This window comes from Mus musculus, chromosome 1 (assembly GCF_000001635.26).
Source record: "Mus musculus strain C57BL/6J chromosome 1, GRCm38.p6 C57BL/6J".
In the NCBI taxonomy this organism is placed as follows: Eukaryota; Metazoa; Chordata; class Mammalia; order Rodentia; family Muridae; genus Mus; species Mus musculus.
The window spans coordinates 126,079,092-126,094,959 of NC_000067.6; the positions used below are offsets into that span (position 1 = coordinate 126,079,092).

At 43.0% G+C, this 15,868-nt stretch overlaps 1 protein-coding gene and 1 long non-coding RNA gene across 29 annotated transcripts in view; one reads left to right on the forward strand and one right to left on the reverse strand.

The window, feature by feature from the left end:
• Window positions 1-15,868, reverse strand: part of Nckap5 (NCK-associated protein 5) — a 917,161-nt gene that overhangs the window by 165,456 nt on the left and 735,837 nt on the right. The window lies entirely within an intron of this gene.
• The window catches only part of Gm35562, a 56,855-nt gene that overhangs the window by 33,396 nt on the left and 7,591 nt on the right, over window positions 1-15,868 (forward strand). For 4 of the 8 annotated variants that reach the window (XR_003948708.1, XR_003948709.1, XR_003948704.1 and 1 more), the window contains 2 exons: window positions 4,351-4,815; window positions 5,892-13,921. This is a non-coding gene — a long non-coding RNA (predicted gene, 35562). Of the gene's footprint in view, window positions 1-4,350; window positions 4,816-5,891; window positions 13,922-15,868 lie in introns of those variants that run through there. The other 4 variants (XR_003948711.1, XR_003948712.1, XR_003948710.1 and 1 more) reach the window with 4 other exon arrangements.

The window sequence follows — 15,868 nt, forward strand, 5'->3', positions numbered from 1 at the left end:
GCAAATGTGAGGTTAATACTGTGTATGGGTAAATTCCACCAGAAGTTGTGTTAAGAGCCACACACAGTAGAAGCAAAGGTCATTTCTGACAAGACGAGGTCTCAGTCTTTGGAGTGGAAGGAGGTATACTCAGGACAACATTCCGATTTCATTTTGTTTCTCTATAACTTGAAATCTCACTATCGGGCTTTTAAATACAGCTTGTACAATTTTTAATAGTTGAAAGACCTACTAAGTGCAGTGAAACCTTCCCCATAGTCTTTTGAGAATTACCACCCATCCCCTTGACAGACTCGGGGAATTATTGAGGACAGTTGGCAAATATAGGACCAGTTATTTGTTTCAGGGAGAGAAATAACCTTTCTGAACGGTTTTCCCTGATGCTGTTGGGAACATCCTGGTCTTCTACTGTTCCCCAGTTGGGAAGCAGAAATGAGTGTGTGCTGGGATCTCCATGAGGCAACCCTCATCTGAGAGCCCCAGGGACCACAGTTCCTGCTGGCCTTTTGGTTGGTTGGTTGTTGTGAATTGTGGCATGTTGTTTTGTTTCAATTTTGTTCTCTTTCTTTGATTCATCTTTACTTTTAACTTACTAGTCTGCATGTCTGTGCATGTGTGTGTGCACATATACCCCAATGCACGTGTCCAGGACAGAGGACATCCAGAAGTTGCCTCTCTCCTTTCACCTGACTATGCCAGGGTCTTTCCTATGCAGCCCATGAAGGACGCTCCAGGATAAGAGCAGGTGTGCTTCAGGGTCATTGTGCAAGGTTCATCTGCGACCCCTCTGCAGGGGTGCATGCTGGACTTTTTAAAGCATGGATTCCATCCCAGGGATTGGACTCAGGTTGTCAGGCTTGAACGGAAAGCAGGTTTATCTACTGAGTCATCTCCCCGACCCCTTTGGAGACAGGGTCTCACTGTGTACCTCTACCTAGCCTAGAACTCCAAAGCAGACAAGGCTGGCCTCAAGTTTGTGATAGTTCTCTTATCTTTGCCTCCAGAGTCTGGGATTATGAGCTTGTAGCTCATGGAGACTCCACACCCTCTCACCAGTCAGCACAGCAAAAAGAGACTTTCTAAGCTGCTGTCCATCCCTAGCACCTTATGTAATTACTAGCTCAATCTTTGAACCACTCTCAGTATGTCTAACCTACTCCCTTCATCTCTTCAAATTAAAAATAATCACTGAGAGTCCCCACTTGTGAAAACATTTAACCTTTTGTGCATGTTTTTACCTCTGTGGAGACTGTGAGGTCCGTGAGACTGCCGCTTACTCCATTACCGGAGATGAAAGCAACCGTGGTTAATATGAAAATGACTGTGTGTGGTCCCAAAGCATTGTGTTTGCAAAATCAAAGGTTTGTTCAACAGGCTGTAGATGGCAAATTCCTCTCCTCTATAGCAATAATAGCTAGTGTTTACTGAACACCTTCTATGGGGAAGGTATCATTCTTATTATAAACTACCTCATTTATTTCTTCTACATAGGCAGAGGTTGAGTGTGGCAAGTACGTTCATGTAGTCCTATATTAGTGGGTGTGGGGGAGAGCAGATTATGGGAGGATCCTTAAGACTCTCTGGCAAGCCTGTCTAGCTGAATTAGCAAGCTCCAGGTTCATAGAGATACCCTATCTCAGAAAATAAGGTAAAGAACAATGAAGGATAACATCTGAAGTCCACCTCTGGCCTCCACAAGTACCTGTACACACACACACACACACACACACACACACACACACACACACACACACACACTTAAAACTTTCCCAAAGGCTAGCACTTTAAAGTTCTGTTATTCAAACCTGTTGTTGATCTTGATGCTTAAATAAATACAAACTGATTACATCAAGCTTATTCCTGACTGCAGTGAGCGCCTTACGAGTGATGCTGTCTTCAGTTGGTAGCCGGTGCTTTAGTTCATGACTGTGTTCCTAGGATTTCTCACTAGCTTAATTTCCTGTCTGAGTTTTTCTTTCCTCATCCCTCACCCACTAGGGGCTGCTTTGTTCCTTTAAAAGATACTTTATATTAGCATATATACTTTAAGTAGTCTATTATCATATACTAATTATACACAATATGGGGTTTATTAAGACATTTACATCCACGTGTTCTTAGGTCATACTCCTCACCACTACTTTCTCTTCACTCCCTCCATCCCTGCTTATCCCCTTCTTCCAAAGTAGCTCCCTTATATGTTCATGTTTATTATTATTTTTTTTTATTTCTCTGTGACCCATGAGCTTTCTAGGGGCTGATGAGAGTGGCCTGAGCATTGTACCAGTGGCTACTCCACTGTTAAAACGTCTCTCTAATTAATTACCTCTAAATACTTGGGAGGGTGGGCATGATAAGCCCTTTCCCCCCCTGTGATGGGATATTGACAGGTCTGGTCTTATGCAAATACCATAGTCATTGTGAGTTGATCCACGCACTTGTCATGTCATAGTCAGAAGGCTATGTTCCACAATAATCTAGGCCATCCTTGGGTTTATACATATGTTTTTTCCCTGATGCTTCCTAAGCCTTGAAGGAGTGATATAGATATTCCATTTATCGTGAGTGTTCATCTTCATGAATTCTTGGCATAGTCATCTGTCTGCAGTTACTTCTCCCCACTATACAAAGAAGATTCTCTGACCAAAGCTGAAAGCAGTCCTAGTCTATGTATATAAACCTGGATACTTAGAAGGCCATTTATCCTGTTCCCACTCTTTCTAAGATATTAAATCTCTTAGCTTAAAGGTGTTCCTATTTCATTGCTAGGAACTAAAGGGAGAAAGTATACCTGCTCTAGAGTAAATAACCAGGCCTCACATATGCAGGCCTAGGAAGCAATGGCAATGGGTGTGGAGGAGAGGAGAGAGAGGGAGGGGAAGAGAAGAGAAGGGAAGGGAAGGGAAGAGAAGAGAAGGGAGGGGAGAGACAGAAAAGGAGGAGAAACAGATGGATCTCTGAGGCTTGGTGGCCAGCCAGTCAGGCTAGACAAATAGCAACATTCCAGGTAAAACTGAGAGACCTTGCCTCTAAAACAAGATAAACAGCATCTTGAAGAATGACGACTGAGGTAGACCTCTAGTATCCATACACATGTGCATACACATGTGAAACTGCATATCCATCCACTTCCTAAGAAAACCCAAAGTTATTAGGAAAAAATTGATCCAAGAAACCATATGACTCAGTATCAAACACACACACACAAATACACACACACACACACACAGACACACACACACACACACACACACACACACACACACACACGCAAGCATGCACACATACAATTGTATGTTTCTATTTCTATGAGACTCTTGAAAAGGCAAAATGAATCCAGAATGATGGGAAATGGGTTAGTGATACTCATGGCTGGGCAATGATAGGGAATGCAGAGAAAGTAGATGATCTCATAGAGCAGAGAAGGAGTGAGACAAGAAATTTCCAAAGCCATGTTTTTTCTATGGTCTGGGAAGTAACCTATGATAGCTAGATAAGTGATTTTACTAAGTACATCGCAAGCCAAATTTAAAGAATAAATAAATAAATAAATAAAGATAGATAGACAGACAGACAGACAGACAGGAATGCATCATGTAAACAAATTTAAAGAATGAATATAGATAGACAGATACACAAACAGAGAGATAGCAATGTATCATCAAAACTGGTATTCAAAACAGCCAACAGAATCCATTCTGAGGCCGTCACCCAGGTTCCTTTTGGAGATCCAGTCAGAGCAGTCCCCTCTAGGGAGGCTGCTACGTAGAATAAAAAACAAGACTGATAAGATGATAGCATCAAATAGGGCATTTACAACAGCTAGCAGACATCCAGGCATGAAGAGAAAGCTCAAACAGTAATTCCTGCTGACTGCCTTGACTTCCCCAGCAGCTTTCTCCTGGATGTTGTGAGTTCCTGATTTGCAGATATTTTATACTTGTTTGTATACCCATCCTCCATCTATCATTTTTATTAATTCTTCTATTTTGGCTTGCTGTATACTTAATAAAGTCACTCATTCAAGACCAAAAACATCCCAACATAGGTCATTCTCCAGACCATATAAAACATCAGGTCAGACATATACACACATGCAGTGGTATAGTGGCTTCCCTTAACTACAGCGAAGGCTAGAAACTCGCTTTTGAAAAATTTGCAAGTTATTATATCAAATACTGTACTATATTATATTATACTACTGTATGTCCAATATTTATTTTCCATACCATAGACAGAGGATAGAAGCACAGTTTAGCTACTATAATATTCAAGTTTGCAGCTTCTTGAAAATTCAGTTGTGGTAATCTTTCTTATGCAATTAATGCAGTGAGTGGTTTTCTCTTACAGCAATGGGCCCGACTGTAACCAGGAGACAGTTTTGCATCTGAGACACCGGCATGCAGAACACCTCTTTATTCTGCCTTCCTCATTTTATGGCAAGTTCTATTGCAACCATAATGGTAACGGCCCTCTGCACGCATCTCATTATGAGCTTTCTACATTAATCCAAGGATCTCCATGACTGCTTTGCCTGGCGTCAAACAGCACACAGTGAAATATGAAGAAAACTTATCAGAAAACATCTGTATGCATTTCATCTCGGAGAACACACACTGGGGTCTACTTTGCAATTCTGATTATCTTCACAACATAAATACACACCTATTGTGCAATCTGATCCCAGTGACACGATCTTTATCCGCCTTTCCTGGATGTTTAGCTGTTCCCAGAGGGGGAAACAATCAGAAGATTGAAGCACAGGCTGAAAACCATTCTCTCTTTCAGAAGAACTTGCGATTTGAATTTACAGAGGTAAGCATTCCAGGACTCTTCCTTTTTGTTTAATTTACAAAACCAGGGTTGAGCGGAAGTATATTAGATGAAATCATTTTCAGTGTGATGTGTATGAATGACGTAGGTCAGTGGTGTTTCAGATCACTCGAATGGCTGCAATATTAGTCTAGGAACAGTTTCATATCTAAGGAAACCCACAGACAAACTTTAGGGGTTCCCCAAATATCCAGAAGTAGCAAGAAAATTTTCTCTGTATGGAGGAGCACACCTGCTGCTCAAAGAACTCTATTAGTCAGTCCAAGCTTCGCATAACCACCCTAAGCAGCAGTTTAACTTGGGGGCATTTCTGACACACACAATTCCAGCTATCGCCTACACTCAGTTTTAAGGAAACATTTCCTCTAAGGCACAGTGCAAAACTCCACAAGGATATATTTAGAGCTAAACATCTCTGCAGAGTACCCACAAACACAAAACCCCATGAAGTCCTACAAAATTCAACAGTGAAAAGCAATCGATTGATACAGTGTGTTTTGGGGCCTGATGCTTGCTTTCTTTAAGATGCAGTTTCAGAAAGACAACCTTGCCATGCAGCCAGGTCACCTGCCCTCCCTCCCTCCCTGTTCCCAGGAAACCCAGGAAGGGTACTTCCAGGAAGGAGTAGGGGGACTGCAGTGTACACTGCCGGCGTCTGGTCGTGGTGCTGGGGGTTGTTTTGAACCCCTTCCCTCTGCTTCACAGTTCAGATGAAAATGCAGTCTAAGGAATCTCACCAGCAGGTACTAGGTCACTCATCTCACTGTGCTGATGGCAGGCTCCTGAATGCAGCCACTCTGTAACCTTCTTCTTCTCCACACAGTCAAGTCTGAGCCTCCGCTGAGTTCTTTGTATGCACTCTGCTCTCTGCATTTAAACTGCTTCCCAAAGGTACCCATTAGGTCCAAAGCATACTTTTCATGACAAATTATTTATTCTTTATTATAAAACGTATCAAATTTGTTACTAAATCTAGTTTCATTTTTGTTCATGTGACAAAGTCCCCGTCTAAACAGTAACTTTTGCGGAAACAGGGTTTATTTGTCTTATAATTCCAGGTCACAGTTCATTCCTGAAGGAAGCCAAGGCGGGGAATAAAGGCTGGAATCTTCAGACAGGCCTACTTGCTACTCTACACAGAATTACTTCTGATTGAGGAACTCACTTCACACTCCAAAAATATGGCAGGAACCAGGGAAGACACTACCTACTGGCCAGCAGGCAAGCAGGCAAGCAGGCAAGCAGGCTAATGCTCAGTTAGCTTTCTTATAGAGTTAGGATCACCTGCCTGGGGGATGGTGCTACCCAGAGTGGGCTGGGTCTTTCTATATCAATTAACAATCAAGACAACCCCCCCCCCCAAACTAGACATGACCACAGGCAAAGATGATTCTAAACAATTCCTAATTGAGTTTATCTCCCTGGATAACTGCTCTTTATGTCAAATTGACAGTTAAAGCTAACCAGGATACTACCCTGTGACACAGCACAGAAAGTAGACACTGGCAATCTAGACCAGACCTTGGTCACCACTCTGTTCCGAATACCTTCTGTGACCTTGCATGAGACAAGTATTGATGTAAGTGTTCATAACACTGGGTGGAGTAGACTGTTTGATCTTGAAAGCTGAAATATAATATCCTCTGATTGTATTATTCCTGAGCATAAGCACATTTAAAGGGCAAGTATTTTGATCATGTTACAAGATTATTAGATTCCCATCCTTATTTGGGGACCCATCTATTATGTCCACAGTGCTGTTGTCTGCAACAGATTATTAGGACACCAAACCGAATATATTTAATTCAATTTGTCCAAAGTGTAAGCATATTGGCAAGCACAAACAGACCCTTAAATGGCTTTTAATTGGTTGATTTGCTGAAAGCTATTGCAATATGCACTCTTCTACAGGCCTTGGAAAAGGGATAAAGGTGAACATTAGAAATGATGGTCTAGCAGGCAGGAGGCTCTTTAGGCAGAAAACAATGAATGCGAAGTAGATTGGCAAAGGTGAAGGAGCTATCTCTCTGGGCCACCGCCTCCCACTTCAGTGAAACTCGGAAGTAAGGATCCAGGGAAGTAAGTTCTGTTTACTAACATGGGGTAGAATGACCTCAACAAGTAATTACCATAATTGAATACATAATACATAAATTAACATAGAATTCACATTTGTGTATAAGTGCACGTATGTTTGGGCATGTTGGTATGGATATACATGAATATGTTTCATTTCCATTCATTTCTGTTTCTGTGACAAATACCCAGTCCAAAAAATAAAAAACAAAAACAAAAAAACAAAAAACAAAAACAAAAACAAAAAAACTTTTGGGTAGAAAGGGTTTATTGGTCTTATAATTCCGGCTCCTGGCTCATTACTGAAAGCAGTCAAAGCAGGAACTAAAATCCGGGAATTTTCAGACAGAGTTACTTGCTATTCCACACAGAATTACCTCTGAATGAGAAGTGTGTGTGTGTGTACCAGAATACAACCTTAAGTGTCATTTCTCAGTTTTCATATACCTTGTGGTTGGTTTGCTTTGTTTATTTGTATTGTTCTGTTGTTTTGTTTTGTTTTTTTCCCAAACAGCATCTGTCACTGGCCTGGAACTCAAGTAGGCTAGGTTAGCTAGCCACTGAACCCCAGGAATCCTCCATCTTTCCTGTAGTAGGATTACAAGTGTGTACTACCACCCCTGCCTTCTTTCGTGTGAGTTCTGGGGCTCGAATTCCTGTCTTTTTTTGAAGCAAGTGTTTTACCATTGGAGATATCCCTCTAGCCCACAGACATTACTGATGCAACCGCCAAGTATTTCTTTTGAAAATTCCAAGACTGATTCTTATTCTACATGATTTCAGGAAAACACAGTGAAGCCTCGTCCAGTCCATGCCAGTCAGACAACCACACAGGCTGCTTTGCTAAAGGCACCCTTCATGCACTCTCCAGCTCTGCCCATTTTGCAAAGCATTATAGGTAAGTAAATTACTGGTTCTTCTGTTTTACCACCTGTAAGGGAGGACTGGACAAAGACGAGTGTAACAGTATATGGTTGAAAGTAAGACTGCTATAGGATCACAGACGACATTGTTTCCGGTCAATAGCAATCACAGGGCCTGTGACACTCGGAAATAACCTTTCCAGTGAGACTTCATGCAGCAGAGTGGCTTTTCAGTGTTTTTCTGAAAGACTTACAGATGTGCCTGCTTTTTTTTTTTTTTGTGGTGTGTGTGTGTATGTGTGTGTGTGTGTGTGTGTGTGTGTGTGCGTGTGCACATGCACACGTGCATGCACCAGAGGACCATCCCAAATATCATTTCTCAGGGGCCCTCCATGTATTTTTGATATAGGGTCACTCACTGGTCTGGAGCTCAAAAATCAGGCTCAGCTGACTGGCCAGTGAGTCCCAGGAATTCGCCTGTCTCTCCTGGGATCACAGAGACACATAAACGCACAGACCTGGCTTTTGAAATGTGTGCTCTGGGGATAGAGCTGAGGTCCTCATTAGTGCAAGGCAGGTACTTCGCTGACGGCACCATCTCCACCATACTTAACTATTTTAATTTTTCATTTGCAGACATTAGGCCAAGAGTGATGCTTAGTGAGTGACCTATGTAAGGAATGGATCGGTGCTTTAAAGACAGCACAGTCAGCTGAAATGTAACCATAGGAAAACAACTAGTAATGAGAGACATGTCTCCTGTACCACATAGGGGATTCAATACCTCATCTACCCACGGACTGCTACCAAGTTTGGAGAATTTGACCTGGGCCTCCAAGTGGTAGTGGGGAGTGGGGAATATTTGTGCTCTTGAGGCCAGTTTGAATTGTAAGAGGCCATTAAAAAGAAAACACCCAACATCTCCTTCCCTACTGAGAACACTGGCCTACCCGTTAAGGTTTAGGTTCCTTAGCCTTTTGGTGCAGGAATCAGTCTCCCTGGTGAGGCATCCACTGATGGCAACAGGCCTCTCTGAGAGGCATAATCAGATCCTCGGGAAAACACGGCCAGTTTGCCTACCCAGGTACTTTCTGTCTCTTGTATTTCCAAGTCCTTACATTTATCCAAAATTCATGAGAATGGAAGGCTCAGTAACAAATTTTTACTGGTGGGAAATTTTAAGGTTTCTATGATAAACATTTACTGCATGAAGTTTACTAAATCCGGTAAAATCAGGTTTTCTTATGTGGATATGAAAAAAAAATAATGCCTGAATGTTGTTTGCTACAAGGTGCATATTTTAAATTTAAATTTTAGCCACTTAGTTTATTAAAATATAGTGCTGATTTGTGTAACAGATTTGAATTTTCATTTAATATTAAAAACCCTGACACTAATTTGGACACAGCACCCTTCCATTTTTTCAAGTTTTAAATTCAGCCTAACTGGATTCTTCCTTAGATAAAGAGCCACAAGGACTCATTCTTGAAGGTCACGGGGATAGAGAATGAAGCTAACACAGTCGTCCTCCAGGGACCTGTTTTTCTGCGGCACTCTATGAGAAAATTTGATACTGTTGGAAGGTCTTGGGAAAACCAGATAAAACAGAATCAAGATAAAACATCTTTCGAATAGCGCGGATATGATTAAAGTCAGGATCTGGGATCTGTGTGAATATAAATCCCAGTGTTATGATTAGCAGGCCGGGGAGATGGCTCAGTGGATAAAGGGCCTACCATACATGTGTGAGGACAGGAATTCAGATTCCCAGAGCCCTTACAAAAGTCCAGCAGACTTGGGGCTCACCTCTAATCCCAGGGCACGGAGGCTCTGACATGAACTGCTCATGAGCAAGCTGGCAAATCACTGAGCTCTGGTTTAGACTGAGAGATCATGCCTCAATGAATACGGTGTGGCCCAATTAAGGAAGACTCCCAAAATCAACCTCTGTCTTCTATAAACATATGCACACATGTGTACCTCTCACATGCCACACAGACACAAGGTAAGAGACTGACACTAAATTTACAGCATTGCATTGCAGAACCCAATGCACTCTTTTACAAAAAGATTTACTTTATTTTCAGTGTCTGTCTCTCTCTCTCTGAGGTATATGAGCATATGAGAAAGGGTGTCCATGAGGTCAATGTCTTTGGATCCTGAGTGATCCTGAGTGGCTGTAAGTCATCTGACATGAGCTCTAGGAACCGAACTCAAACTTTTAAGTTCAGTTTGCTATCACTTCCTGGAAGGCTTTTTGTACTATCCCAGTGTGGTGGTTTGAATAAGAACGGCCCTGCAGGCTCATCTGTTTAAATGTTTAGTCATGAGAGAGTGGTACTACTTGGTTTCTAGGAAGCCTGGTCTTATTGGAGGAAGTGTGTCACTGGGGATGGGCTTTAAGGTCTCAAATGCTCAAGGCAGGCCCAAGGTTCGCTCCCTCTTCCTGCTTGCTGCTAATAGAACTCTGTTACTTCTCCAGCATCATGTCTGCCTGCGTTCCCACCTGCAGACGTCTTCCATGGTGATAATGGACTAAAATTCCGACCTGTTAGCCATCCTCAATCAAATGCTTCCATTCATAAGAGTTGCAGTGGTTATGGTGACTCTTCGCAGCAACTGAAGCCCTAAGACACCCAGGTATCCCTTTCTGCTCTGAGGACCTATGATGGTAAATGTTTCTCTTATCTTCTCTACTTACTAGAATGAGACAGTGTCAACTCTCAGCGTGGCCCAATTTAGAAACACCTGGGAAGAAAGTCTCAAAGATTGTCTAGCTCATCGTAGACTGTGGGGATTGCCTGGGATCGCTAACCTATAAGGAGGTCTCAGCCCACTGTGAGCAGCACTATTCCCTATGTTTGGCTACTGAATTGTGTAACAGTGGAGAAAGTGAAGTGAGTATAATCATGCATGCACTCACACTCTTGATTGAGGATGTGACAAGGTGTCTCAAGTTCCTGTCTTGGTTTTCCTGAAAGGAGGAACTGTAACCCAAAATTGTGAGCTCAAATAAACCCTGTTTCTCCTCTTACACCAAGTTGCTTTTATTACACAAAGTCAGGTGAACTAAAACAATAGCCTCTGTATTCATCTCCCCCCTTGCTAAATAATGAGCTCTTTATATCTAACTCTGTTAAAGATCTCTGTGCCTTCAGGCGTACCTTATAGTACCACATATACATCATAAGTAAGTTTTCTTTGGTAGGCATCTATGTATGTGTATGTGCACATGAGTGTGAAGGCCAGAGGTCAGCTTTGGCTATTGTTCCTAGGTACTGTTTGCCTTTTTTCTGATACATGGTTTCTGGATGGTTACAAAAGCTACCAATTCAACTAGGCTTGCTGGCCAGCGAACCCCAGGGATCCACTTGCCTCTGTCTCCCCAGAGCTGAGATCCCAAGTGTGCATCACTACATTCAACACTTTAACGTGAATCCTGGGATTCAAGCTCAGGCCCTCACGTTTGCAAGGCAAGCATTTACACACTGAGCTATATTGCCAGCCCCTTGGTGACTTTTGGTTAACATAATGAAGCCATACACGCTAGCTGAACTGTGATTATGCCTGGAAAGCCTTGGCAGGCATTCTGAGCACACGCATCATGCTTTTAATGAAAAAAAAAAAAAAAACCCTCTATTGCAAGGGCAGACAGTGACAAGCAGGTCATAGGGCAGCTGACCCCCCTCCCCCCGCAGAAGACTGGGCAATCCATAATGTTGCAGGGCAATTAAATTGGGAGAATGGCCAAGATTAGAAACCAGAGCTGATGTTCTTAAAGCCTTGTATGGCCAACTCCTTTAAACTGTAAAGCATTAGTGACACCTGTCCACCATCTCCACAGGAGACCCTTGGGCCCAAGTCCATTACTCCATTTCCTTGATTCCTCCCACGGCCCAGCATGCAGAGTCACCTGAGTAAAGGGCATCAGAATGTTTCACCTTTCCTGGGGAGATGATGGTTCATATGGCGCAAGCTATGCTTTTGGAAGGAACTTGTCCATATTTGGCTGTTGTCTAGGTTTAAGAGGCTATGAAGAACAGGAAAGTGGGTGCCTTCTATTTATACCTTAAAATCTAAAGGAAAAGTACTGGGTGGGGTAGATTCAAACTTGCACCGAGGAAGAAGCAAGGCAGCACGTGACGCTGTGGCTGAAGACGTTCCCCCAAAGAAAGCACTCCCCACAGCTACAGACAGGGATTCAGTGAGTCTGAGATTGAGGCCCCATGCCAGGTTATACGGGCACCAGGCAGAAAGATGGCAAAAGAAAACACTGTGAAACAGAACAAACAATAGCAAGATCAACAAAACAGAACTTTAAGAGGAGAAAAATTTCCCCTAATCATACTGACTTCGTGGAAGTGTGAAATTTAGATGTTTATCTTCTCATCCGCCAGATACGGAACCCTGTTTGTACATGTGTATACATATTCATGAGTGCAGGTGTACGTGTGCAGAGGGGGTTCATGTTCACATGTCCAAGTGCTTGTGATGTTTCACGGGTATGTGTAGGAACATGTGTATGTGAGTGCGCATGTGAAGTTCCACGTGAGTCAGGGATTATGTGTGTGTGGGGGGAGGGGGCTATGTCTGTGTGTGGGATACATGTGAAGGAACATGTGTATGCATAGATGCATGTGTGTGCATATGCACATATGAAGCAGAATGTGTATACATAGATGCATGTGTGTGCATATGCACATATGTAGCTGTATATGTGGAAGCCAGGGGTTAACTTCAGTTCTTATTCCTCAGGATACCATTGGGTTTTTTTTGTTTGTTTGTTTTGTTTTTTGTTTTTTGGCTTTTTTGAGAAAGGATCTCTCACTGAAGCAAATAGGCTAACCTAGCTAACCAGCAATCCTTAAAGGGAAAACCCTTTTTCTGCCTTCGTAGTACTGGAGTTATAAGCAAGTCACCACACAACATTTTTACATGGATTCTGAGATTTGAACTCAGGATCCATTCCTTGCTTGCATGGCAAACACTTTTCCAATTGAGCCTCCTCCCCAGCACACAGGCATAGTCCTCCCCAGCACACAGGCATAGTCCTCCCCAGCACACAGGCATAGTCCTCCCCAGTACACAGGCATAGTCCTCCCCAGCACACAGGCATAGTCCTCCCCAGCACACAGGCATAGTCCTCCCCAGCACACAGGCATAGTCCTCCCCAGCACACAGGCATAGTCCTCCCCAGCACACAGGCATAGTCCTCCCCAGCACACAGGCATAGTCCTCCCCAGCACACAGGCATAGTCCCTTAAGGATCTTCTGCATCCCTACCCCGTGATCTACGCTGCAATCACATCATCTCTGAAGCCATCCCTGTCTACCTCCTCTCAGCAAGCAATACACTCATCCCACAGGTTCCCTGGGTCATTAATTCACCCAACAGCCATCAAGGATTACTTCTGTTTATGCTATATGTGGGAGGACTGAAAAATTTGTGTAGCATGGGTCTTGGCCCTGAGAAAATATAAAGGCTCAGTCAATTAAGCAGAGAGTCTAGGTCTCAGAATATCTGCACCTTCCACAGCAGCAATGACCATACTACTCCAACCACAGTATTTCATCCATGCACAGGATTGTGGAACAGAGCTAAGCACCCTCATCATTGCACAGCACCTGAGTCTCTGCACAGGCACAGCTATTTAAAAAAAAAAAAAAAAAAAAAAAAAGGCCTCTCATTTGCTTTAAGAATAAATAGTAGCTCTGCTGAGATGGTTAAAGAGTGTGCCATGCAAGCCTGAGAACTGGAACTCAGACCCTCAGAAACCCATGTAAATGCTGTTTGGCTCCTGTAATTCCAGCCTCAGAAGGTAGTGATAGGAGCTCTCCAGAGCAAACTGATTGGCAACACTGTCCCGACACTCAATCTCTAGAGATGACTGAAAGTCTGCCTCGATGACTAAGGTGAAGGAGCAATTGAAGATGAAGATTTCTGACCTCAACCTTGGGGCCACACATGTTCACAAACATATGCACATATATCTGTGTGTGTGAATGTGTGCAATATGGGCAGCAGTCTAGAAAACATTTTGTAGCATATTTAGAAATATTATTCAACAAAGGCTGGGATTTAGAAGAGAAGAATGTGGACATCAACATCGATAGAGAAGTGAAAAGGAGCAGCTGACACACACACGCACACACACGCGCGCACACACACACACACACACACACACACATGCACGCGCGCACACACACGCACACACATGCACGCGCGCACACACACGCACACACTCACACACGCGCACACACGCACACACGCACACGCACACGCACACACACACACATGCACACGTACACACACACACACACACACACACACACTCCGAGGGAAGACTGAGGATACAGTCTTCCCTGCCTCTGCACAGGATGCTCCTCTGGCTTCCAGTTAAGCTTTCCCCTGTACACTGACCCCACTCCAGGCATGGCTTCCTCTCCTAGGCCTTCTGCACACCCTGGCAACTTGACTCCCTTCTGCTCCAGCAGCAGCCCAGGGGCTTCAGCACATGACTATGTTACAGACTTCATCCTGGAGCACAGGCTCCAGGGGACAGGACTTAATTTCCTAAACCCTTCGAGGTCACATACTTTTGGTTTGTTATAGAACTTTATTCAAAGTTTTTTTTTTAATTTTTTACTTACAATTGTGTGGACACAGTTGCCCACAGAAGCTAGAAGAGAACATAAGACCCAGAATTATAGGTTTCAAGTTACCCAGTGAGGGTGTTGGGAATGGAACTTGGGCCCTCAGCAAGAGCAGCACATAACTGCTGAGCCATCTCTCTAGCACTTGTCATATTATCTTATTTTAAACTTCATTTCCTAATAGAAATGACAGAAGATGTAATCCAGACAAATCATTAGCTAGAGGATCTAAGTGAGTTATTCTGCAATAGAAATAATGTGGCTATTACTGTTTAAACAAAATCTAGAAGGCCCAATATCTTAAATTCAATGGGTGATTAATTTGTTATCATTTTTAAACACTTTGAAAAATTCTAAATTGCTTCATGCTAAGTACATTTAAAAATGTAAATTAAAAGTTAATTTTTAAAACTGTTATCTAGGTAGATATTCTTTCGTATGGTTCCTGGACTTTCCTCCTATATGAGCTATGCATATATTTTGTCAGTTTTGAGATGGGTTAATTTTGCTACCAGGATAATAAAGTTGTCATTCAACATTAAATCATGGCTATTTTAAAACATGCTTTGTTGAGATAATACAGAGATCTGACACTTTACTATGTAATTTGGTGCTTCTGTAGATCATAAAATTCTTAAGATATTGATGTCTTGGTTTATTAACAGAACAAAATGGGGGGACAGGATTGGGATGGGATAGACTGGTGTAGCACTCTGACCCAAGAAATGGCAGACACAAAGGCACAGGGGAAGGAAAACCTACCTTGTCCTTCATAGAGTGACACTATTTATTCTTGGCACGGGGGGGGGGGGGGGGAGAGAGAAAGAGAAAAATGACACCGTCAAGGGTGAAGCAAGTCTATTAAGAGTCTTGGCTGCGCTATGAAGACAGAAAAAGAATCACTTTCTGCCCTAACCCCTAAGATTCTTTCCCATCTTCTCTATTGGTTCTTGCTTGATCTGACCTGTCATCTCGTCACTGAAAGTCTGACCCTGGAGGAGCTGTGTGATCTTTCAATGTCCCTTATCTCACAGAGAGGCCATTTTTGGCCCTCTGACAAATTAATATCCTTCTGGTGCTCAGTGTGTGAGTCAGTATCCCTGATGGACACTCTCCACATGTTTTCACATCTGACTGGCACTCATAATGGCACCACCAAAACCCTCTGATGATGCGGAACAGCAGAATCACTGCCACCAGCTTGGAAACTGGGCCCCCCTTCACCTTGAGTATCTTTCTAAATTAGGCACCAGAGTCACAGGGCAGGGCAGATGACACCTCTGTAACAGGCATTCAGGTAGATAAGGGACAGAGCTGATCCATTCCAGAAACCCATGAAGTAAACTAATGTTGGCAGAGTGGAAGCCAGAAAGTGCTCCAAACTGGGGACACTTCTGGCTTCTTCTGTAGACTTTTTGCTCAGGAGTGGTCTTAGTACAAGA